Here is a 25,573-nt window from a genome sequence, read left to right as displayed (position 1 = left end):
TCTCTTCTATACAAACAGAAACGAATAATCAACAAATTGGAATAGTGATTTCTCGAATCGAATACTCATAAAATAACAAGGCCTGTTTGACTCGTATTAAAATTACGAATATTCGCACACCCCTTGAATAAGTGAAAAACCGAAAACACATATGGGGGCACTTTCGGCTTTCATATATTTCATACAAATATAAGCAACCCCCACATTGCCACAGCCGCGCTTGTTCGCACAGAAAGGCGACGAGTTGCTCTTATCCGTTTGGTTTGACGAGCGCAGCACAAAGGCTCGTAAATTTATGGTAGTTATAAAACTCACAGCATTCGTCAAGATTGCTGCCCTTGAGAGATAGGAATTAGTGTAAACACGCTATTTTCGGCGATGCATACGCCTACCTCTTCATGTTTTGCTTTCCGCGTAACAGTGACGTAAGCACACAGGAAAGCCTCTAACAACTGATACATTATTATGAAGAAAACCACGGGATACATACACAGAAAGCCAACCTGCGCGTGCGTACACTCAATGTAGGGCGTCATCCAACGAATCTATTTCACACTCAGAAAGAGAAAAAGTTATGTAGATCCGGCGCACTGTGGGAGTCGATGTTTTGTCAAGTATTGTGCGAGCAGTTGACTATAGCCTCGTTTGAGGTTCTGCAAAGGCGTTAGCAGATAAACGGCAATCGCGTATCATCCAAGGCAACGCGCTCGTCGAAGCATGAGCCGGCTGTACCTTGGAGAGACACCAGTACAATGGGTACAACACCACCGCTACCTGGGCGTAATTATCGATGATCGCCTGTCTTGGCGCCCTGCCATTACCTCTGTGCGGTAAAAATCCCGGTCGCTGCTCAAGTATGTGGCCGCCTTGACTGCTAGAGGTGCTGGTTGCGACCAGACGACAGCACTTCAGGTATATCAATCATCTGTCCTCTCTGGCGTGATGTATGCCTTGCCAGTCTTGAACGTGCCGCCAAATGTGATGTCTCAATTGGAATGGGACTATCGTGTTTCCTCCGAGTCATGTTTGGCTTGCCTCGTGAGGCGCTACCTGTTCCACTACTCCCAGAAGCGTACCAGTTGCCCCTGAGCTTGCAAGCAGCTAGACCAAAGAGCGCTACACCATATCGAGCGTTTGCACCGAGCATCAGACGGCCAAGCACTCATTAATCGGCTGATTCAGCTCCCGTTCTCTCGCATGGGGAAAATGGCGGCATTGTTTGTGGACACTACTCGCAGTTTAGAATACACTACTTCCTTCACAACTCCGGAAAATCACAACAAATGTTCCTTCCCCATTTGTCCGTCAATTCCCGAAATACACAAAACGTCTAGCCAGCCTGTTTCGGCACTATAATAATTGGCCCAGTCCCACCTATTTGAAAAATTCAGAGATTATATTATAGTATTCACGGACGCATCTGTACGCAGCGACGCCCAAGACGCTTCTGTAACTTTCTTCTGCCCTTCGACTGACATCAGACGGGTTTTTGCAATACTTCATCCAAGCTCATCAAGAACTGCAGAACTGGCAGCGATTAATGTTGCTCTGAAGTACGTACACGAAGAATTAATCGCATTGAAGTTCGTCATTCTTACAGACTCCCGAGCCACCCTCAGCAGACTGAGACAAGGTGCCGATAGCCCAATTTTATGCAGTATCCAATAATCTGCCGGCAAAATTACTTCGCGTGGAGTGTCCCTCATTGCCCAGTGGATACCCTCGCACGTGGGCATCGCCCGAAATGAAGAGGCTGATCGCCTCGCTTCAAGTTGTGCCCACCACGAATGTGACTGCCCTGACATTTCCTGTATGTTTGAAAACGCTCGTCTTCTGATACGCGGACACCTCCTAAAGCAGCACCCAGACAAGCGTGTTGCAGACGGGTCGTTTCCTTCCCGTGTTCGTGGTCGAGGCTTGCCCCGTCGTGCTAGAGCGCTGTTATACAAGTTAAGGGTTGGATGTGCAGGTATCAGTGCGTGAACGCCTACACCGACAAGGACGTGCATGTGGACAGCCCGTCGTGTACGTTTTGTGGCTCCTGTGAGACACTTGAACATCTCGTTTTACAGTGTCCCGCATTTGTTGCGCAGCGCACATTGCTAATTAAGGAATATAGACTTATTGGACTGCAATGTGCGACCCTTGACGATTGCCTATTTCCAAGGGGGTGCGCTGCTCGACGTGACCAGGCCCATCGAGCCTTGCTAGCATTTCTGAAAGATACTGCCTTTGCCTCCCGTTTATAGACATTATTTGTGTTTTTGTTTTGTTCTGTCTGTGTCTCCGTCATTTCTTTATTTCCTCTTTTCTTTCCTGCTATATTCATTTCCTCTATACCCTCCTCCTGAAAGAGTAGGCAGGCGTTGTGCCCCTCTCGGTGGCAGTTGTCAGCTTGCTCCCTCCCTATTTCCTTCGTGTCCTTGTGTGCATATGTGTACAAATCAAATAATAATAATAATAATAATAATAATAATAATAATAATAATAATAATAATAATAATAATAATAATAATAATAATAACCGACATATTTGTGTAAGGCGAAAAATTGTGCGCGTGACACTAACGGGTGCTTGACGACAGCAGCAAGGCGACAAATAATGTATGACGGCGACTGCGATGGCATAGCGGCTGAGATTTTTTCTACTCCGACGAAGAAACGTTACAACCTGTTCCGTGAAGACCTGGGCTGGTCCCAAAGGCAGTTCAGTATCGCGGAGAATGGCGCGCTCTTGCTTTCAATAGCAACTTGTTGGAATGCGATGTGATGCACGCGAACGGCAGATGTATAGGTTGACATTTATTCCCGCCTTCCAATGCTGCGTCTGTAGCCTATATAATGGAAGCTGGTGAGTGCGCACATAATCTCCCTTTGGGTTGCTATAGCACGGGACGCACACGCGAATCTCCTCAATATCACTGGTTGGCACGAGAGAAGTATGAATACCAGGCGCCCTACGTATAGCTATCAATATACACAGCTTGCATGTGACTCCACACACGCTGACTTGTTTGTGCGGCGACCATGCTTATGAACCGTTGCGACAGCCATAACTATGACGGCAGCGATATGACGCGAGCATCCCAGCTTTTCGCTCACAATGCCGCCAACTTCAAATAAATCTGGATTCACATGGGGGGTGAATTCGGGCCTGATCCGCGGGCTGAGCTATCACGCGATCACTTTACGCAGGCGCCGCAGGTTAAAGTCACATTCACATGCATTCACACAGCCGGAGCGCACTCACATAATCCAAATGCTTACTCTCGACTCTAGCGTTTACGCGCTTTGCCGAAGCACCGGAGGCGCGTGCCTTCTCTGCACCTAACTTATGGTTCGGATTCAGATAGGTCACGAAATCCGACTGTCGCGCGTGCTTTTATCGCCAAGAGACCAACCAAGTAAAGACCCGCCTATGCGACCGCAAACGCGATTCCACACCAGACAGCTAGCATAGCGAGCCAGACCAGTCCAGCCCATTTTGCCAGACGACAGACGACGTACCGCCAAACGGTCTAGTGATTATCGGGCGCGAATTTTTAGTTTAGGCTGTCAGTTTTTTTATTCTTGAAAATCTGAAAATTAAAATCGAATCCGAAAAAGAACCCCCTCCTCAAAAAAAATTTTTTTGGTACATTCATCCGGTATATAACGAGGGCCGAAGAATCACACGGGCTAAAGCCAACCTTCAAAGAGTTAATCCGTACGGGGCAGATGCACTCTTCGTTGACGCGGCCAAATACGGCAGCGAAAACAGGTTTGTAATCTCGGTCGTAGACGCGCGCGGAACGCTGATTAGCACTGCGTCTGTTGCACTAAGCACGCAAACGAGGCGGAGGAAACCGCGATAGCCTTGGCCCTTATAACGCTGCGAAAGGCCCAACGACTGTTTTCTCCGACTCGCGCACTGCCGTCAGGGCCTTCTCGCCAGCCCTAGTGTCTAAGCACACGGCTAGCCTAGTCAACAAGTCTCTTCAAAATACTCCGGACAACGAGATAAGAGGTCACCGCATCGCCTGGTTCCCGGCCCACGTTAAAGGAGTAGTTAATCAAGCGGGTTGCAACCCCAACGAGCAGGCCACTCCCTAGCGCGTGAATTCACGAACCGCGCCCGGGCTAACGGTCCAGCTCTCTCACAGGATTGCTCCCTTAAAGACCCTCTTACCACTTTTAACGAGATCTCATCCCACTACAGACTGAGCAGGATGAAATTCCCTCCCCCTCACCAAAAATTAAACAGGGCTCAGTCTGTCACGTTCAGGCTCTTATAGACGAGATCGTACCTCACCCCCAGAGCGCTCAATCGGATAGATTCCAACTTCCCGCAATCGTGCTCCAAATGTGGGCACGAGTACTGCTCTTTCGATCATATGCTCTGGCTGTGCCCGTTAAACGCGGGCTCTGGTCTTCACGACAAGTCCAAGTGGGACGCCCTACTGCAAAGCGCGGACTTCACGCATCAACGACAGGCCGTCCAGAGGGCCCGCGACGTCGCCGAGAGCCACCTTGATTGATTGGGGTGCCTTCGGCTCCCCCAATCTTTTTTTCCTCAGGACCTTTCAATAAAGTTCTTGTCTACTGTCAACTGGTACCAGGTTTACAACTCTATATAACTTCTCAGTAAAAACCATTATCGCAATTCCGCAAAGTTCACCTAATAATACATCTAAAGAGGATAAAATTGATGTATTATACACCAATCAACCCGCCGTGGTGGCTTAGTGGCTATTGAGTTCGGCTGATAAGCACGAGGTCGCGGGATGAAATTGACCACGCTTTCGCGCTTAAATTAACTCGTTTACGCAACGATATTGAATGAGATGCCGTATCATACGCTCTCCGGAAATCAAGAAATGAGGAATCAGATTGAGTTACGTTCTCAAAACGACGCCGTGGTGAAATTCAAGCAATTACGTAGTGCCAAGAAAACCTTAAATTCACGTTGGTGTGCTGTAAAAAAAATGTCACAGTTTTGCCCTAAGGGCGAAGCAATGAATGCGATAGCAACACAGCAATGCCATACGAAGTAAGGTGAGCGGCTTTGGTAGCAATATGAATTGTAGTAAACATGAGCTGATTAAGTAAGCAGGTGTGCTGCGCCGTAAGTAGACCGACATGAAGAGAGACTCGATGACCACGAGAAGGCGCCTGTGAAACGGTGGTGCTGATGAGAAGCGCTTCCCGTGGGCAGCGCGTGCGAAGGGACACACCTGTAGCGCTGCACTGCCGATCCGGGCAGCATTGCATGTGTAGCGTGCGTTGGAAAATGTGGCCCTACTATTACTAACTGAATGAACAAGCGTGGTGTGAGCGCGCACAAACAAACATGAATAGATCACACTGAATGACTGCAGACAACGACTGTCAAAACGCTGGCAGCAAGCAGCGGGCGAAGGTACGTGCGGTCTATCGCTTCAACGGAAACTGAGCGGCGAATGCACGGCGCATAAAGGTCAGAGCCGTGTGGAGATAAGCGACGGTGCGAGCGAGCGACGAGCGCGGTTGCTGGCAGAGTAGAAGTGCGCCCCCCCCCCCCCCCCCCAGCTCCCTCCGGCGCTGGCTTCCCGCTTCCTTGCTTGCGCGTGGGAGATTGAGTGCGTTCGCTCTCCGTGATAGCGCGCGTCCCCGCACGCTTCCGCTCGGGCATACGGCGCGCGGCGAAGATTTTATCTATAGGGAACCTGACGGCGACGGCGACGACGACGCCGACGGCAGAAATCCGGTTGAAGTGTCCATGTAATTGCTATCGCAATAAAATATCATATTGCATTGAGCTGTTCAGCTTGCGCATAATACACATGTTCGAGCATGTTACGTCTGTAGGCGTAAGTGAAGTAGGCACTTAATAAATTGGATGTGAGTACTTTAGAACGTCTTCTGAAGAGTGGCACGGTCCTGAAAACCTCTTAACCGCCTTCTCGTATATGGAGAACCGTGCGAGGCCTACGTGTATTTCCGAACAACGCGCGCCATTAAAAGCCCTGGCGCTTTTTTAACGTCGAGAGGACATCGAGGTTGCAGAATATTTCTGCAGGAAGATTGCCGAGCAATAACAGTACACAGGCTCCCTTGGTACAGATAACATCGCTCCGCATTCACGGGATTCACGCATGGCCCTGCCTTTCATCACCGAGGAGCTCGATGCAGCCCTTGCTTTATGTAATCGGTCGTCGTCGCCTGGACCAGATGGCATATCGTACCGCATCTTGTGTCACCTGGTTGAGCGAGCACGAAATGCGTGACTGGATATATTCAATGAATCCTGGCGAGATGGAAACGTTTCTCAAAATGAAAGACAAGCCGTCTGGTGCCACTCCTCAAACCTCGCCACTCACCACAAGAACTCACGTCATACCGCCCAATCACGTTGGCTAGTTGCGTAGGCAAGGTGATGGAACGCGTGATCCTTGCCAGATTGAATTGGTACCTGGAAAGCTACAGAGTTTATTCAAACGCTATGGCCGATTTTCAACGTCTCCGCTACTCCAGTGATAATGTCATCGACCTCCTCACTTATGTCCAGCATCAAAAGAGATTGAAACGGTTATCTGTCGCCATGTTTCTCGACGTAAAGGGAGCTTAGGACAGTGTTGCTCATGGAGCCATGCTTGACGCTCTTGAATCGGTTGGCCTTGGTGGCCGAGTTTACCAGTGGACCCGCAACTACCTACAGATGAGGTCATTTTTTGAGCAGACCGATGACGGTCCGACCTCTCAACACTACACGCACCGTGGTGTTCCCCAAGGTGGCGTCTTGAGCCCCACACTATTCGTCCTTGTTCTTGTCGGTCTCGTGGAACGCATACCAAGTGCTGTCCAGATATCAATGTCAGATATCAATGACATATATTTGTGTGTGGACGTCAGGTGTTACACGTCCTCAGGTGCACTCGAGACTACAAAAAGCCGCGACTTCAATATCGGTGTATCTTAGCGAACAAGGCCGCCAGATTTCACCTGAGAAATGCGCGCTGGTCGCGTTTACGCGGAAACCAATGACGTCCTATGGCATATCTATCAATGGGCAGAGCCTCTGTTACGCCAGGATGCACGGATTCTTAGGGGTGATCATTGATCGAGACCTCAGCTTGAGTGCCCATGTGGCCTACCTGAAGAAGCGTCTAACGGCCATTTCACACCTTTTCAAATTTCTTGGAGGGAAAACGTGGGGTGCGTCAGTACACGCGATGTTCTAGATCTACAGGGCGCTGTTTCTCGGGTATCCGAGGTACAGCTTACCTGTACTGAGCAATACCTGCAAAAGTAACATTCGCGCAATCGAGAGGGCTCAGGCACAGCCACCCGGGGTTTGTCTTGGATTACCGCGCTGCACAATGACAGCGGAAACAATTGCGATAGCTCAAAATTACCTAATCACAACTCATATGATATTGCAAGTGCTCAGAGCACACATCAGGCACATTGCCCGCACCCCTTTCCACCTCCTCGCCGCACTGCCGAAAGACCGACCGAGTGCCTCCTTTTGCCAGGAGATAGCGGCGTACCGTGACTGCCTCCCTAGAGATTATACGCCTGCCGAGAGGTTGCTATCACCTGCTTGGTGTTTGACTCACCCACAAGTTCGACCCTCGGTACCAGGAATTCGAACGAAAGCCGGATTCTCGTCGCCAGCTCTCAAGTAGCTATCTCTACTCATGCTGCAGGAGACAAACAAGGACCATCTTCACATTTACACTGATGGCTCGCCAACACTTGAAGGGTCTGTGATCTTTCCTGAAAAAGCCGTGACCATTCAGTTCACAACCACTCACCGGACAACGCCGACTGCTGCGGAGCTTGCTGCACTTCGCCGCGCACTTTGCATGATTCATAAAGATCTATCTCGAAGATAGAGCATATTTACCGATTCAGAGGCAGCTCTGCATTGTCTGTTATCCGCTCTACGTCGTGGACCACAAGACCAAATCGTGCTGGAAATAAGGCAGCTATATAACCAATTAGCAGAAAAAGGGCATGACATAACTTTTCAGTGGCTCCCAGGCCACTGCGGCATCATGGGCAACGAACATGCATGCCGATGAAGCTGCTAGGAGGGCTCATGAAGAAGCCGTGAAGGAAACCATCCCTCTATCAAGAACTGACGCAGCAACAAAGCTTCGCATACTAGCGTGTGATGCCACACTATCCATGTGGAACACGCCAGGTTTCCGGTATGCCAGATTTATTCGAATATAGGTCAACCTATTTTTCCCTCGAAATGTTACCCATAATTAGCTATCGAACTATATTCGTGACGAAAGAATCCCGACCTATATTCGTGATCAAATCTAGCAAAAGTACCGAGCAAGGGAGTTCCACGGCGCCGACCGCCGACGAGTACGCGAGCGCTCACTGAGACGAAGTCCAAAACCACGTCAGCCGGGGCGGCACGCGCCCGCCGCGTTCGATGTAACATTGGGGCATGTGACGTGAACAGTTTATAAGGAATTCAAAGCATAGCTGTTCGTTTTGTTTGTTCAAATTATACCAGGAATTTCAGTATTTCAAGAGCAAAAGAAGGCCTCGGTTGGGAACCACTACAGCAATGCTGGAAATATCTCAGAATGAAACTCTTTCACAACATATTCCACACTAGAACAGATATTGACCCCGGAAAATATTTTTCCAAGCCTGATTACGTGTCTCAACGGCTGGACCATGAAAATAAGATTAAACAAATAGCCTGTAAAACTGAAGCGTTTAAAATGCAATTTTTTCCCTGCACCATAAGCCAATGAAACAATTAAGTTACTATCCGATGTCGCAACGATTCTCTCAGACGATGTAACTCCAAACTCGATACGCCCACTGAAGTAAGATAGTGTTGTGTAGTGCGAGTACGAAAGTGTTCCGGGTACATGTTTTGTTTGACCTGCGTTATTTATTGGTTCTTTGTTTCCTTCTCCCCCCCTTAAACCCGCTGTAATGCCTACGGATGCTGTGGGTATTGTGATAAATTGAAAAATAATAATAAAAAATTGGGGGACGCTTAAGCTTCGCCTTTAAGAGTGGAACGCGATAGCGTTATCGGGACCCGTTCGCATCGCATCGTTCGCACCTAGCAAGCAGGCTTCAATCACTACAACGCAGAACGTGGGAAAGCCAGCTTACAAAGACGAAGCTTACACCAATCCCCTTAAAGTCGGCTTCACTATTAACCAGAAATGCATTGCTGAGAAGACATTTCTCCAGGGGCAATATAAGTTGTCTTACATTAAAATGTGAAGGCCCTAGGACCTTTTTTCCTTATTTTATTAATTGTTTGCTATTGCCCCGACGCGCGCGCGTGTCGAAAACGCATTTTCGACCTGCCGAGGATGCCAGCGCCATCTGGATAACATTTTCGCAAGCAGGCTACCCGAGTGAGCCGGTGTTTTTATGGTAGAAATGCTGGCAAAAGAGGTTTGTTTGAGTTTCCTCGTAACAGAATTATGTTTTCTCGTACATTCAAATAACAGTTCGACGCCACCATGTCTTTAGGTTGTGTTTAAGTTGTACTTTACTATTATTACGATCGCAATTATATGGACACTTCAACCGGATTTCTGCCGTCGGCGTCGCCATCGCCGTGAGGTTCCGTATCGATTCCAAGGGCGATAAAATCGTCGCCGCGCGCCGTATGCGCGAGCGAAAGCGCGCGGGGGACGCACGCTATCACCGCAGCGAACGCACGGAGGAAAGCAAACGCCACCGTCGCGCCAAAGGCCGTGAGGGTATGGGAGGGAGGGAGGCGGGATGACGCTGTGCTCAGGCACCAAAGGCGTATCTTGCAACCCGGCGTAGGGGGAACTTGCCACTCAATCTCCCACGCGAAAGCAAGAAAGCGGGAGGGGGGGGGGGGGGGCGCATCTTCTACTCTGCCAACAACTGCGTTCGTACTTTGCCCAGCTGTGGCCGTCGCCCGCACCGTCTCTTATCTCCACACGGCTCTGACCTTTGTATGCGTTGTGCATCCGCCGCTCAGTTTCCTTTGAAGCGATAGACCGCACGAACCTTGCCCGCTGCGGCGGCTGCGCTTGCTGCCAGCGTTTTGACAGTCGTTGTCTGCGGTCATTCAGTGTGATCTATTCATGTTTGCTTGTGCGCGCTGACACCACGCTTGTTAATTCAGTTAGTAAGCGGATGTGTCCAAGTTTATACAGCCGATAAAATTACTATCCCTACTCCGAATAGCTCTCTACTAATTTGCTATCGCAATTGATGCTTCGCCCTTCGGGCGAAACTGCGACTTTTTTTTCTGATGGATTTCACTGTGAGAAATTCAATTTTTGTTCACCAAAAGCTTGCATCACATCGAAGGGCCTGCGCGGTCCGGGTGGTTGAGAATGATTTTCTTCTGTACTAACACCTTGCACATGCGGTTGTTGCGGATGATTTTTTGCGCCACGGACGACACCGACGCCGGATTTTCTGCAACACGGGGCCCTTAACGCTATCGCGTTACAAATAAAAATAAACCGCCGCGCTGCTAGGGCGAAAGCGGTGTCTTCCTCCGGACGAACAATTTCGCACGCTGGGAGCCGTCGAAACACCGCGCAGACGTTGGCGATGGCGCCGACAAGGCGGCGCCATGCCCGAGGTGACAGTCCCAAACCACGCGAGTCGAGGCGGCGCGCGCTCGTCGTGTTCAACGCAACTTTGGGACATAAACCGCCGTGCGGGCAGGGCCGAAGCGGTGTCTTCCTACGGAAACACATATGTGTGTTTCTGGTTAATGAAGCACACTTCTTTATTGGTTGTTTGGTTGTTTCCTTCTGCGTCGCCATTTTGCGATAATTTCTACGTGACTGTTTGTATTTGTTGTTGCGCGGCTGTGCGACGACTTCACGTCGGCAGAGCTGCAACTCTGACTTGAAGCGTGGTACGTATTGACGGAAACTTCAACAACCGCGCCGCTCAGTGCGAGTTCGGCGCAAATGAAAAGCTGGTTAGGGGTTGGAGGAAGCAGCGGAACCAACTTTTTGCGTGCGACGGGTGTCGTCGTGCTTTTTGCGGCCCAGCAACCGGGAGGCATGACGCTCTCGAGAAAGAATTGAGGCTTCATGTGGAAGAAGAGCGTGCAAAGGGTCTTCAGGTGTCCTCCGAGGACACTCAGACGAAAGCACGGCAGTTGGCACAACGAGATGGTATCGGCCGGTCAACGTTTAAAGTGTGTCGAGGCTGGGTCCAAATGTTTGTGCGGCGCAATGGACTCTACCTTCTGACGAGGACAACTTTCCTGACAGTTCTGACGAGAATGTGGCTTGTGGCAGCAAGAAGCAAGTGGCCGAACCGAGCGTATTGTGAATAAAGGTGTGTCATGCTCCAATTTTTCCGTTTCTCAAAAGATATGGGTCGACCTATATTCGATTAATTTCCTTTTTAACAGCGAAACTGTTTAAGCAATCCGTAATGTGTGGTTCGTATCAAGAAACTGCCGCGTCGTAGCATTGACAACCAGGAGGGCGGCGACACCTAGAAGGGCGGCGCCGCGTGTCGCCGCGGCGCATGCGCGCGCGTTCTCCTCCTCGCCAGCTCCCTCCCTTCCTGACTCCCGCCTCTCTTCTCCGCGACGCGCTGAACCAGGAGAAAAAAAAGGTGAAAGCTTGCACTAGGCCGCGCAAAGCTCAAGACACAGCGAAGCTGGCCGATTGATTGCGTCTCTTGGTTGTAGCTAGGTTGAACTTGGCTATGTCGAGGTTTATACTTGGTTGCAGCTAGGCCTATACTCGTGTACGTCATCTGTGCTAGTACTGGAAAGGCTGCGGTAGTACTGGAAAGGTGCGCGGTGGTAGCGCGACGGTGCGGTGGAGCCTGACGTCATACCAGCTGTGGCGGCGGCGATAGCGCGGCGGTGGCGTGATGGCGCGGCGCATCTTTCCAGCATTACCGCAGCCTTTCCAGTACTAGCACAGATGACGTACACGAGTATAGGCCTAGCTACAAACCAAGATTGCATCTCTACAACCAAGAGATGCAATCAATCGGCCATATTCGCTGTGCCTTGAGCTTTGCGTGGCCAAGTGCAAGCTTTCGCCTTTTTTTTTATTTCTCGGAGAGCACAATATATAGGGGTCGACCTATATTCGTGACCAACCTATTTTGGAGTAAATACGGTACTCGAATGCACCGCCTGGACCCCTCCCTCCGACTACGCATTCCATCTGGACTTTCCCGAATCAAGACAACTGCTTTCTGCCGACTGTGGCTTGGAGTATATTTTACGAATGCTTTTGCTTGCCGCATCGGAATGGCTGACAGTGCTGCCTGTGATAGTTGCAGCAGCGAGGAAACAATCGAACATATCCTGTGAACTGTGACACTCCCGAGTTCCTTTGTGTGTTTGTGTTTTAATCTCCCTCTCTTTCCATATGTGTGCGTTTTTCTTTATCTTTCTGTCTCCCCTTATCCCTTCCCCAGTGAAGGGTAGAAAACTTGATATATATCAACCGGTTAACCTACCCGCCTTCCGCATATCATTTATCTCTTTCTTTTCTTTTCTTTTTTTTTTGATCTTTTTCTGCACTCCTCAGAGCCCGTACTAGAGGTGGGTGAACATTAACTGTTCGAATTCGAGTAGAATATGAATATTAGGGATTGAGTAACGAATCGAGTACCAAACAGTCAAAGGAAAGCGTATATATTTACAGCAAGAATATTTCGAAATAGTCTGGTACTGGCCCTGTGTTGACTAGTAAATACGCTAATACTTGAGCTAGTTGGTTGAAATGCATGGGCGCTGAATAATGGAACAAAAGATAGCTAACTATCAGGTTCAAAGGATCAGTTTTAAAGCAATCTCAATAATTACCATGTTAAAAAAATGCATGATTAGCCTACCAACAACTTTACAGCTTGGCTATAAACTAGCTTTCCAAGAAAGGGTGCCTGCTGCATGACAATCGCTTTCCAAAAACGCTGAACAAATGGTTGTAGAGAGAGAGAGAGCAAGTGAGAGAGGAAAGTCAGGGAGCTTAAGAAGAAGCGAGTTTCCGGTTTGCTACCCTACGCTGAGGTGGGGGATAAAGAGATTGGAGAGAATGCAAAGAGAGAGAGAGAGAGCGAAAAAAACACAGGCATAGGCAACCGAAGAGGCGTTCCGATCACAGACGTTCACACAGGCCAGCGGATTTCGGGTAGCGCAAGAGCGCTTGCACGGCCTTCTGATGCGATGTTGAGTGCATGCGATGTTGAGATGCGATGTTGCAGAATTCTTTCGTCCAATAAAGGCTGGTCGTCCAACTGGTTCAGCACGACGGAAAGCGATTGTCTTTGCAAACTGTATTGCTGGCACTGACAAAGAACATGACGAATCATTTCCGCGTCCCCACAACTGCCACATGCTACACTGTCGGACATCCCTATGCGGAACGCGTAGGCATTGGTGAACGCGACGCCCTACCATAGCCTACACTCGGCTTCTTGCGGTACAGTAACGCAAGTACAACAAGCCTACGTACTATACAAAATGGTTGCGGAAAGAACATTAGAAGTTGAGGGGGAAAAAAAAAATGTCGCTGTTTCGCCCGAAAGGCGAAGCATCAATTGCGCTAGCAAATTAGTAGATAGCTATTCGGAGTAGAGATAGTAGTTTTATCGGCTGCATAAACTTGGAAACATTCGCTTACTAACTGAATTAACAAGCGTGGTGTCAGCGCGCACAAGCAAACATGAATAGATCACACTGAATGACCGCAGACAACGACTGTCAAAACGCTGGCAGCAAGCGGCGCAGCGGGCGAAGGTTCGTGCGGTCTATCGCTTCAACAGAAACTGAGAGGCGAATGCACAGCGCATACAAAGGTCAGAGCCGTGCGGAGATAAGAGACGGTGCGGGCGACCGCCACCGCTGGGCAAAGTGCAGAGGATTTGTGCAGAGGAGTTGTTGGCAGAGAAGCTGCCCCCCCCCCCTCCCTCCCGCGCTGCCTTCCCGCTTTCTTGCTTTCGCGTTGGAGATCGAGTGGCCAGTTCCCCTTGCGCCCAGTTGCAAGATAAGCATTTGGTGCTGCAGCAGAGCGTTGCCCCGCCTGCCTCCCTCCCATACCCCCACAGCCTTTCGCGCGACGGTCGTGTTTGCTTTCCGCCGTGCGTTCGCTCTCCGCGATAGCGCGCGTCCCCCGCGTGCTTTCACTCGCGCATACGGCGCGCGGCGTCGATTTTATCGCCCTTGGGCTTCATACGGAACCTCACGGCGACGACGCCGACGGCAGAAATCCGGTTGAAGTGCCCATATAATTGCTATCGCAATAAAAGCAGCTGAAGGATTTGTGCCGCAGACACATCTGAAAGGGGCCCGTTCCAAGGAAAGCATCACAGGTTGTAGCGCAAAACATAAAACTTCTACATGACTTGACTGTCAAGCACAGAAATGTCAGACTATGAGCAAGAATCACAAGTAGCCATGAAGGCTTCTGCCGTAAAACCGAAAAAAAAAAAATCCTTGCATCACCTATTCTGCTTCTGCACTGCTCCGAAAACTTTTGTCGTTGTCTCACTTCTGATAATTTGCAATACTTTGTTAAGCAGAGGGAAATCAGTAACCAGGCTAACATATTAGATTGTTGCGAAATATTTTGTTAGTTTTGAATATTTGAAAGTTCAGAATTGCTCCTTTTCAATTAGGAATATGAATAGTTTCGTAATACCTTCATGTAATATATCGAGGGAAGGGGTACCGGGACTACCGCTACCACACCGTCTCATATATGTATAGATCTTTTTACCGGTTTACAATAAATGCCTCAGCGAGGAGCCTAGAGGGTACATCCATACCAGTAATACAAGTGCTACGGAACGATGAACACCAACGTCAGATTCGGCTTCAAGAAACTAATACTTCTTGGACTTGCGCTGAAACCGAGTTAATCTGCGGCTAGCAAGTGCATATAGTACGCTCATTGACTGCCCAATGGTACGCACTAGCACCGCCTGCTTGTCTACACAAATGATTCAACGTAACCTGAAAAAAAGTACGACACCAAATTATAGACGAAAACCCATTGCAGCATGCGCTAAACACCATTATTGACATGTTCCACGGCAGAGTCTCTCCGTTCTTTGTTTAGCCAAAAACCATGAATAATAGGAACGGCGAAGTTGGGCGGCCAACGTGTCGAACAGCGCCGACGGCGCGGAAGAAGAGAGACGAAGAATCAAGACAGCGTACCGTCTCTCTTATGTTGTCGTTGGCGCTGTTCGATAGCTTGTCACATAAACATTTATTCCCGTCGAGTCACTTACCAGCGCTGTGTGATCTTTGAATTTGCCCCAGAGAGACCTCAAGTAAGTCGCGTAATCTGCGTCCGGTAACGTCTGATGTGGTACAGATGATCTCACTACCCGGTCTTCGATAATCGCAGCTTCACATACGTCCATGTTTCTCTGCAGCTCGCAAGAGTCTCGCCAGGCTGTCATGCTCAATGTTTTCGCAGAGAAGGAAGCGACCGCGTTCTCAGCGCGCAATCTCGATACGAGTGTCCCCGATGCGTGCTCTTTCCTCGCGAAGAGGGGGCGAGTGGGGCTGCATATAATGGGCCGCAAAACACCGGTCTTCAGTCGCTGAAAACGTCCCCCATTGCCGAGACACGGCCAACCTCCTTTCGCGCCAAGGTCGACCCCACGTGTCTATATAGCCTATTGTGACGAATGCCGGTCCCCAGCTCGTTTCTTCGTGCCTCAAGTCGCTTATCCCGCTTCGCTGAGCCAACCCCCTCAACTATGACGAGTGCCTGCTAGGCGAGCATAATTATCTAGCCACTGGGCAAAAAAAGAAGAGAAAAACAAAAATGGGTAAGTGCGGTTGCGAAATTAGGCGGGCTGTAGAGATCAGGCTGCCCCCGGTGAACGCAACCTCCCTGCGACATGGCGCGCTCGAAAGATAGCAAAACCTATCTGCGGGTGCTCTGCAATCAGTGCCCACTTACTTTCGAGAGGCCCATCGCATGAGTGGTGAACAGGAGCGATCATGAAAATCGACAAAATCTGGGGTTTATGGGCTGTACGAACCATTACGAACCTATCTGTTAACGCTCGCGGTGATCGCTTAGAACAATCGTTAGGAACACGGAGGATCACTATCAGGGCATGTAGCTAGGTGATACAATATTTTTATAAAATAAACAAATAGAATATGAAAGCTTTGATCCTAGCTGTGTAGGGGCAACGTTGCGTCTCGATACACTCGTATTTGCGGGCGTCCACTTTTTGCTTTTATTTTATTCTTATTTCTTTATATATTTATATATTTACTTTTTTATTTTGGTGAGCTTGCTAAACTATACTTCATGTGAAACCATGCACGCTGGAATCAGTCGACACACAGTGGTGTAACATGTAGCCGAATAAGTTGTCAGATAAATGCCTTGTCACCTGACAATAATACGTGCTCTGTGGTAAGCAAAACTTAAGTCCACGCTGCTACTGCAGTTTCTGCGCCCTCTATTTATTTCTTTTGCATGTAACGGGCCAGTTTATGCCGTAAAGTGGCGCTGCTTTCACATCACGCATCATCACATATGTCATATATGGCCTTGTCCGACTACCTACACGCTGCCTCGAGAGAATTATTACATAACTTTCGGGCTATCTTTCGACTTTCCCTCCTCCGACTCCTTCGGTTAGTGTCGCGTGTCATCCCCATTGATATATATATATATATATATATATATATATATATATATATATATATACAGCCCGCCTATCTTCGCAACCGCGCACTTACTAATTTTTGTTCTTCTGTTGTTTTTTGGCCCAGTGGCTAGATAATTATGCTCGCCTGGCAGGCACTCGCCATAGTTGAGGGGGTTGGCTTGGCTCACCGAAGCAGGATAAACCAGCATAAACCAGCACTTATAAGGTTTGTAGAAGTCTTCAGTAATGTGTAAGCATTCATAGAATATCTTGAAACGCAAACGTAAAAACAACATCCGCTATCTTGCCGCCAAGCTGCACTTGATTGAAATTCTAATTTTGCGGCATGCCATCGCTATCAGTTATCAGCGTTGCCGACGCGTCCGAACAATTATAATTGAATAATCGCTCCGCACGCTTATAATATGTGGAGACTTTCAATAATAAGCTTAAAACTCCGCGACAGAATGGAGGGTACTTTTACACATTTAAAGGTGCAAAAGCGATCCTTTTAAAAAGTATTTAAAAAAGACGAAAGCGACGCTTTAGCGGCCCTTTAAAAGGGACGCTAAAGGGAAACGCTGAATCAGTTTCTATCCAAAAGTATTCCATCAAAACTTCATTTTCGTTAATTTCGTGCTAATGGGTTTATCATTGGAAGTAAAACGAAGGTCTAAGTTCCATTCTTTTACAATTTTTCTCCAATACTCCAGCGCCGGTACGCAAGTGTGACGTCACGGATTTTGAAGTTTCTTTCTATTTTTCTCGTATTTGGGCCGTCGTGACGCAGCAAAACTTATTGAAAAGTGGTCAAGTGCACTCTTTCGTTCTTTTTAGAACACAATGTAGTCCATCTGTAACCATAAAACAAATTAACTACGCCTGAGCAGACACCGTCAAAATATATATGGTCACGGCGAGCAGGTGCATGAACTTGCGAGTTGCCACCTGTCCGTGTTTCTTCCCTTTTTCTGGTTATTAGGCGTGCTCTCGCGATAGGGGTAGACATTTTAGTATTGTAGATGAGTAACTTATTAATACAGCTAAAAAAAATATCTTTCCTTTAAAATGCCGGTGGAAGCATGTGCGAACGCGGAATCGGAAGCCCAGAGACTTCTCAATAAAGGAAAGCGTTTACTTACTTAAGTTTGCTAAATTTTGGGGCCAAATTAACGAAGCTTTTCGCTTGTAAGTGCTCGTTTTGATTGGCATTCCGCCTTCACTAATGATATGCCCGACATCAAGTTTGAAAGAACATGCTTTTCAGAACAGTTCTAGCGTAACTACTTTTTTTTTTTGTGTGTGTGTGTGGGGGGGGGGGGGGGGTGGATATACGTCCCGGTTATCGGATATATATAGCGCATGTATTAGACTGACAACGTTTATTCGGTAGCCGATAAACCTGTCGCATGCTAACCCTGTTTACACAATACACAACGCTCTTACGTGAGGGCCCGTATTGCCTCGTTATCACGCCGATTGCAATCACAAGTACGTGGCGACTCCCAACGCCGGGCAAGGAAGAAATACTCTTCGTAAGGAAACCTTTTTTCATCATTTGTTTGTTTGTGCTTGTGTGTGTGTGTGTGTGTGTGTGTGCGTGCGTGCGTGCGTGCGTGCGTGCGTGTGTGTGTGTGTGTGTGTGTGTGTGTGTGTGTGTGTGTGTGTGTGTGTGTGTGTGTGTGTGTGTGTGTGTGTGTGTGTGTGTGTGTGTGTGTGTGTGTGTGTGTGTGTGTGTGTGTGTGTGTGTGTGTGTGTGTGTTTAGAATAATTTTTTTTATATAGGCCAATGCCTTCGCTGCTATCTTCTTTGTTGTGAACATTGGCCGGCGGAGCTTTATGCAGAGAGAGAAAATGATTTAATGAAAGGCAGGGAGGTTAACCAGGACTGAGCCCGGTTGGCTACCCTACACTGGGGGAAGGAAAAAGGGGAGAGAGAGATTAAGAGAAGAATAGAAAGTTCACTCTTGATATCGCCGACGTAGCAACAGATCTCTGTTCTATCACTGATTATCACTCAGTCCGGGTCATAGACGGTCACTCAGTCCTGTCGCTTTTAAAAATCGCAGCAGCGCTTTTGTGGCCTTTTGCAGCTGTGATATTCGAGGCCATGGTCCCAAGATCTTGCTCAAAGTGAACGGTCTTCTATCTAGCCTATTGAGAACGTTGCAGAGGTTATGTCTTTCGCTTTGAAAAGATGGACAGTAGCATAGTAGGTGTTCTATAGTCTCATCGACACCACAGGCATTACACTCGGCGCTATCAGCCATTCCAATCAAACACGTGTAAGCATTGGTGAATGCAACACCCAAGCGTAAGCGGCACAGCATTGTCTCCTCATTTCGCGGAAATCCAGGCAACAGCCGCAGCTGCATAGATGGGTCGAGAGAATGCAACCAATGTTGGGCGAATTCAGTTGTATGCCACTTCTCCAATGTCATAGTTTGCGCTAGCTTGCTTAGATGTTGGGCTGCGTCAGTCCTCGACAAAGGTACAGAAACAATATTTGCTCCTTCGTGTGCTTTCCTAGCAGCTTCGTCGGCGATGTCGTTGCCGGTGATGCCGCAATGACTCGGCAGCCACTGAAACACGACGTCGTGTCCTTTTGCGATCGTATGGTGGTGCATTTCTCGTATCTCCGAGACGAGTTGTTCGCAGGACCCGCGACGGAGAGCTGACAAAAGACATTGTAGGGCCGCCTTTGAATCGCATAATATTACCCACCGATTAGCCGGTTGGTTGTTAATATAATCAATGGCACCTCGGAGGGCAACAAGCTCCGAAGCGGTCGATGATGTCACGTGAGAAGCCTTGTATGTGATGCTCATTGATCGTGATGGTATAACCACTGCGCCGGTGGAGCTGGTCTGAGTGGAAGAGCCATCCGTATATATGTGGATTCGGTCAGAGTAGAAAGAGTGCAAGCAATCGAGAGCTGCTTGCTTCAAGGCCAAAGTGGGCATGTCCGTCTTTTTTCTTATTCCTGGAACGTAAAGGCGCACTTCAGGTTGTTTTAAACACCACAACGCTGATGGTGAACGTGTCGAGGGTGTGAACCCCGATGGTAGGGAGACACTATGAATGTTGACCACGTTGGAAAATGACGCCTGTGGTCGTCGTTCTGGCAGGGAGGCAAGAGAGCTTGATTGCACCCGTGAAACGTGGCGAATATGGGCCCTAAGCGTGTCGATGGTCATGTAAGTCGTGATCGGATGGTCTTGAGCCGTGATAACTGTTCCTGCTGTTGAGGCGCTCCGCGGAAGGCCGAGGCAAACACGTAATGCCTGTGCTTGCACGCTCTATGCAAGTACCAACTACGCTTTGCCTCTTCAAGCAAACGATCCCGGCACAGTGATATTTAGCTTATATTGTGATAGCAATTATAGACCGTTTTTTCATGGGCGCCGCCATTGCGTAGGCAGTGCCGCCATCTATGGGCAGTTGGTATGCTGGCTTGGGCGAACGCCCGTGTTGTATGCTGCGGTATTGACCCTTTTCGCGGCGATCCCGTGGGCGCTGCCATGTTTGATCACGTGGTGCGGCGTCCATTGCTTGCCTCAACTGCCTCCGTTGCCTCTTTGTTTACCATGGAAGTGTATGACGCTGGCACGGCTTAGAAAACCTGTTTTCGGATATATAGTAGACGGTGACTAGGTGGACGACACGAAGCTTTGATCACAGCTTCAGAGGACATGCAAAAGCGCTTTCGGAGCTGATTAAGCTATGTCCAAACGCGCAAGCAGCATACATGGTGCTTGTTCTAAAAGCGGTGCTAAATATGTATTCCCAGCTTTCCGTTCATGAATTCAGTCAGGATTAGTGTGTTTTGACCTTGGTTCTTTATTCGGCAAATATTTTGAAGCAGTGGCCTGTCAGTTTCTGACTCAGTGAAGTTTCGTCGGTGCGGCCACTATCTAATTATTTGTTGCCTAATCGCTCGCGGGTGTGCCCAGTTCCGACAGATTTGTTCTTGCTGCACACAAATCTTGAAACGTAGCTGTTTTGTACATTGTAATACCTTGTAGCAAATATATATTACAGCTAGTAACTCGCTTACTCTCGCGGACCGCCACGTAACATTCAGCTTCGACCATTCATGCGCCATAGGTGTAGTCCGTTAATTATTGTGCGTATACAGTGCGTATATATTTAAGTGTGCCCCCATTCATTTATTCTTGATACGTCGGCGATAGAGTGGGCGTAAGTTTTCCTGCCATTTGGGACAGATGTGTATAGATAACGTGCGCGAAACTTACTATGACAGGAAGCGGCGCTACTCCCTTTGTCATTGTTTAACGAGTGGTACTCACTCTTGCCGACGTTCTGGGGATGAAGCCCTTTCTTTGAAGGTTAGCGATACAATGCTGGCGGATGAGCAAGTTTCTGTATCCTCGAGGAAAGCCGTAAGTACATCACGAAGTGCCGGTAACACGTTCGGACAGTTGCAGCAGCGGTCCGCGAACTTGGCCACACAGATTCATTCTATTCCTTAACATCCCCGTCACTATTTTTGCAGCCAACTATTGCACACGTCTTCAATCCCCATGATTCAATCTAGCATGATTGGAGAACAGTGTGTTAGCGAAAACTCAGTTGCATTTCTGACAGCTAATCTCACAGAAGCAAAGTAGAAGCGGTAATGATTTCGTATTCGTTCGCGGTCGCTGAGGAGAGGTATGGCGCGCCGCCGTGAGCGCCATCTCGTTTCTCTAAAACAAACTGCTCCGCGAAAAGGGTCAATATGCTCGGCGGCAGTTTCTGGTGGATTTTTTCGTACTCGCGCGGTCTATTTAGCATGAAATGGCGTCTTCTACATGGGGAATAGTCCTGTGAGGCGTAGTGAAGGAATTTAAGTCTGAAGTAATTAAGCGGCTGGAGTAACTGCTGGCTAAATTTAGGGCGGCCGGAGCACCCAGCGCGGCGTGTGCACGTTTGTTTGAGCTTACAATCAGCCTCGGATATCAGTAAAGTATTTCTGAAAATTCGTTTCAGGAATTTTACCTTACTGCAGCATTCTCAGCACTGTAATTCTAACCTCTGGTTTAGCTGCAACGAGTAGTTACGAAACATTTGACGATCCCAACAGCATGAGTACCGTTCTGCTGGAGAATAAGTCGTGCTGTTTACTTTGACAAGCGTTCAACTTATGTGTAGAAAGAATGGGTGACTGCCTTGTTTGCTGGGCAAGGTTTCCGCCCACAAATAAAATAGTTTGTTTAATAATAACCACATACCGTATAGTGGAATCACACTTTTCGAGTGGGCGAACGAGCAGCTGCAGACTGTGCGAGCGTCCCAGACAGTACTAAATGTTGTGTTATAGATCTGTTTGTTCTATATAGCGTATGGTACAAGTGGTCCAAGCATGCGGCACGACTATGCGGAGTCTTATTTCGTCGTTATCCCGTGTTCTGTTTTATTTTGCCGCAAAATGAGGACATATATGAACTCTTTTTTTTTTTCAGTCTCGTAAGTGCAGTCATCTACGATGCATTCACCCATCTTACGGAAATTATGTCCTTGCAAATAGCTGTTCGATTCTCTTTGAGCGATCCCCTTTGTATATTGTGCCTTACAGGGCAAAAAGGCAATGCCGATCTAAGCACGAAGCAATTGTGTGTATCATGTTGGTTTGCCAACCGCAGTGCTCGCTGTGTTGAGCAAAGCCTTCGGCCTCTTGCAGGAAGCTAACGTAGACATAGTGATTTGAAGTCTACTAGACTTAAAATACGTGAGAGCGATGCCGGTGGCTGATGCAAACGTTTTACAACAACTCTTCGTCGAGTGAAAACTGATACATCCAACATAGTTCACAACACGTACACATACCGCGGCTGATGATGCGCGTCGCATTTTTGCACATCCAAGAGAAATTTCCGGATACTGTAGCTACTGTTGCACCTAAAGGCTACATAGTGGATGTTCGATGACCTAGTGAGAACTGACATTCCATAAATTGCACTCAGAACTAGCTAAAACACCTCCAAATCGTTCCGCAGTGAGCGACGGGCAACACATTCAAGCGGCGCCGCGCCGGCTCGCACAAGCCAGAGAGGAGGAAAGGCTCGTCGCGCGCCCTTTCCTCCTTGCCCGATGAAAAGGTCTATATGGACACTCCAAGCGCATTCCTGCCGTCGCCGTCGTCGTCACTGTCAGGTTCCGTATAAGTCCAACGGCGATAAACTCGTCGCCGCGCGCCGTATGCTGCATGTGCGAGTGAAAGCGCACGAAGTACGCGCGCTTTCACGGAGACCGAACGCACGGCGGAGAGCAAACACGACGTCTCCGGTCGTGCGAAAGGCCGTGGGGGGATGGGAGGGAGGGAGGGGAGGCGACGTTTAGCTGCGGCACTAAATGCGTATCTTGCGACCGGGCGCAAGGGGAACTTGCGACTTAATCTCCCACGCGAAAGGAGGAAAGCGGGAAGGCAGCGTGGGAGGGAGGGTGCGCGGCTTCTACTCTGCCGTGCGCGGCTGAGGGCTGTCGCGCGCACCGTATCTTGAAAGCCATCTCCACACGGCTCTGACCTTTGTATGCGCTGTGCATTCGGCCGCTCAGTTTTCGTTGAAGCGATAGACCACACCAACCTTCGCTCACTGCTCCTGCCATGCTTGCTCACGCCAACTTTTTGACAGTGCTTGTCTGCGGTCATCGAGTGCGATCTATTGATGTTTGCTTGAGCGCGTTCACACTATGCTTGTTAATTCAGTTAGTAAGCGAATGTGTCCAAGTTTATGTAGCCCATAAAACTACTATCCTTACTCCGTATACTCTACTAGTAAATTTGCTATCGCAATTGATGCTTCGCCTTTCGGGCAAAGTGCGACTTTTGTTTTCTTGACTAATTGTGACCAATTTTGCCGGAAGCGATAGGAATGTCCCGTTTGCGATTACATCACCCAGCAAAAAAGGAGAAAAATAATATCATGATACTAATAAATAAATAATAAAAATAAATGAATAAATAAATGAATAACTGAATAAATAAATAAAAACACGATAACAGAAAGACAGATATCGCCGTTTTGTAGAATGCCCCTCATAGAACAGTGAACTAGACCAATTTGACATATTGGATATGACTCTAAATTGAGCGGTATATTGCAAGTGCGACTCATGCGAACCTAGCCTAACGGACGTAAGTGATTCCACGAAACCACGTTAACGTCAGCCTTGAGTTTGACGTTTTGAACATTCAGCAGTTCCTCATTCACAGAAGTGCAGTATCTTTCCGTGCATAAGTGCTATGTGCCATTGGGAGCCGCCATCGCTAAGTATATGTCCAGCGTCAGGATATGGCGGGAATTTTCTGTTACGAGCAATTCTAGCGTGACAACTATTTGTGAATATGGGCCCTGTTTTGCTTTTGCTGCGGAGGTATTATTATTATTATTATTATTATTATTATTATTATTATTATTATTATTATTATTATTATTATTATTATTATTGAGATGGCGCCTAGTACGGACGTTTGTATTCTGTGCTCCCAGCCTTTTTACGGAAAACAGCAGTTTCATCGCTGTATTTCATGCGAAAAACGTGCACACGTGAAGTGTATTGCATGGCCCGACGAGGACCTTGAGCTTCTGAAGTCTGGTGAGAAAGCTTTCACGTGTAACCTGTGCCAGAACGCCGACCATGCCGACATTGCTGCGGCTAGGCTTAGCGATGCCAACACGCCCGCTGCTTCCCCATCGGCGACCCCTCCACAGAGCCTTGCTCTCGTCGGGACCGGTTTTGAGGCGGTTGGTGACGTCGCGGCCCTCCGTGGCCTTCTCCTTCAGGCGCTCGAGGGAATATCCTTCCTCAGCGATGAGGTGGCGCGGCTGCGGAGTGACAACGAGCGTCTGCACAGGGAAAACGCGCTGGCATCCGCTCAGCAGGCCGAGGCTATGGGTGCGCTGCGGGTCGAGGTGCGTTCCCTGCATGATGCGCTTGGCAAGCCGTCTCCCATTTCTCCCGCTGTGATGCCGCCCATTTCTCCTACTGTGCTGCCGCTCCACCCGTCCAAGAAAACGTATGCTGCGACCGTCCAGACTGCGTCGCCGAGTGCCGTGACCGCTGACCATCTCTCCAAGGCAACTCGGAGTGAACGTCAGCCTGCTTGTTTTGGAGCTGGGGAGAGCAAGGCAATATCCGTAGCGAAACGCGCCCCGCGACCGAAAGCCATTTTTGTGTCCAGGCTTTCTCAAAATACGACGTCTGCGCATCTGACTGCTCACCTGTCAAACGTCGGAGCACCGCCAATCGCCTGCAAACGCCTCAAGACGAGGCGTAATTCGTATGCCTCATTTCTCGTCTGCGCTGAGGAAGCCGTCGACGATGAAGCTCTTAAGCGCCTGAACGACCCGTGTATGTGGCCAATGGGGTGCCTGTTCAAGCTGTTCCGTGGGGTGCTACACGACGGTATGCTTCATGCTTCAGAGAAGACCCAAAACGATCAAAGTGGTGTGTCATCTGGACATTTTCTACCAAAACGTTCGTGGACTTCGCACCAAGGCACGTGAATTTTTCGCCAATGTCATTTCCTCTTCCTTTCCTATTTTTGTTATTTCCGAAACTTGGCTCTGCAGCGAAATTTCCTCCTCAGATTTTTTTCCGCCACATTATAACGTCTTTCGCAGTGACCGGGACTTCAGTGGAGTTAAACAAAAAGGTGGTGGCGTACTTATTGCCGTTGACAGCTCACTGACATGTGTAAGGCGCAGCGACATAGAAAGTGTACAGGAATCTATTTGGCTTGAAGTCAGCCTAGCGCGCTGTGAAAAATTGTTAATTGGAACATTCTACGTTCCACCGAATATTTCTCCTGCTTTGTTTGATCAGGTCATTTCTTCTATTGAAGGTGTCTTATCCTCCCATCGCAAACACAGAGTAATCCTTCTTGGTGATTTTAACACACCAGGAATTCATTGGAACATGCTTACATATTCTCACTATAATCATTACATAGAGAACA

The 25,573-nt window shown here is 48.6% G+C and overlaps 1 protein-coding gene across 1 annotated transcript in view; it reads right to left on the bottom strand.

Annotated features, from left to right (window-relative positions):
• The window catches only part of LOC119436198 (uncharacterized), a 74,721-nt gene extending 59,182 nt beyond the window's left edge, over positions 1–15,539 (bottom strand). Inside the window, exon 1 of the mRNA XM_037702977.2 lies at positions 15,223–15,539. The gene's annotated coding sequence lies outside the window, so the exon portion shown is untranslated. The remainder of the gene's footprint in view (positions 1–15,222) is intronic.
• Between the last annotated feature and the right edge of the window lie 10,034 nt (positions 15,540–25,573).

This window comes from Dermacentor silvarum, chromosome 1 (assembly GCF_013339745.2).
Source record: "Dermacentor silvarum isolate Dsil-2018 chromosome 1, BIME_Dsil_1.4, whole genome shotgun sequence".
NCBI lineage: Eukaryota > Metazoa > Arthropoda > Arachnida > Ixodida > Ixodidae > Dermacentor > Dermacentor silvarum.
This window is presented reverse-complemented; position numbering and strand designations above follow the sequence as displayed.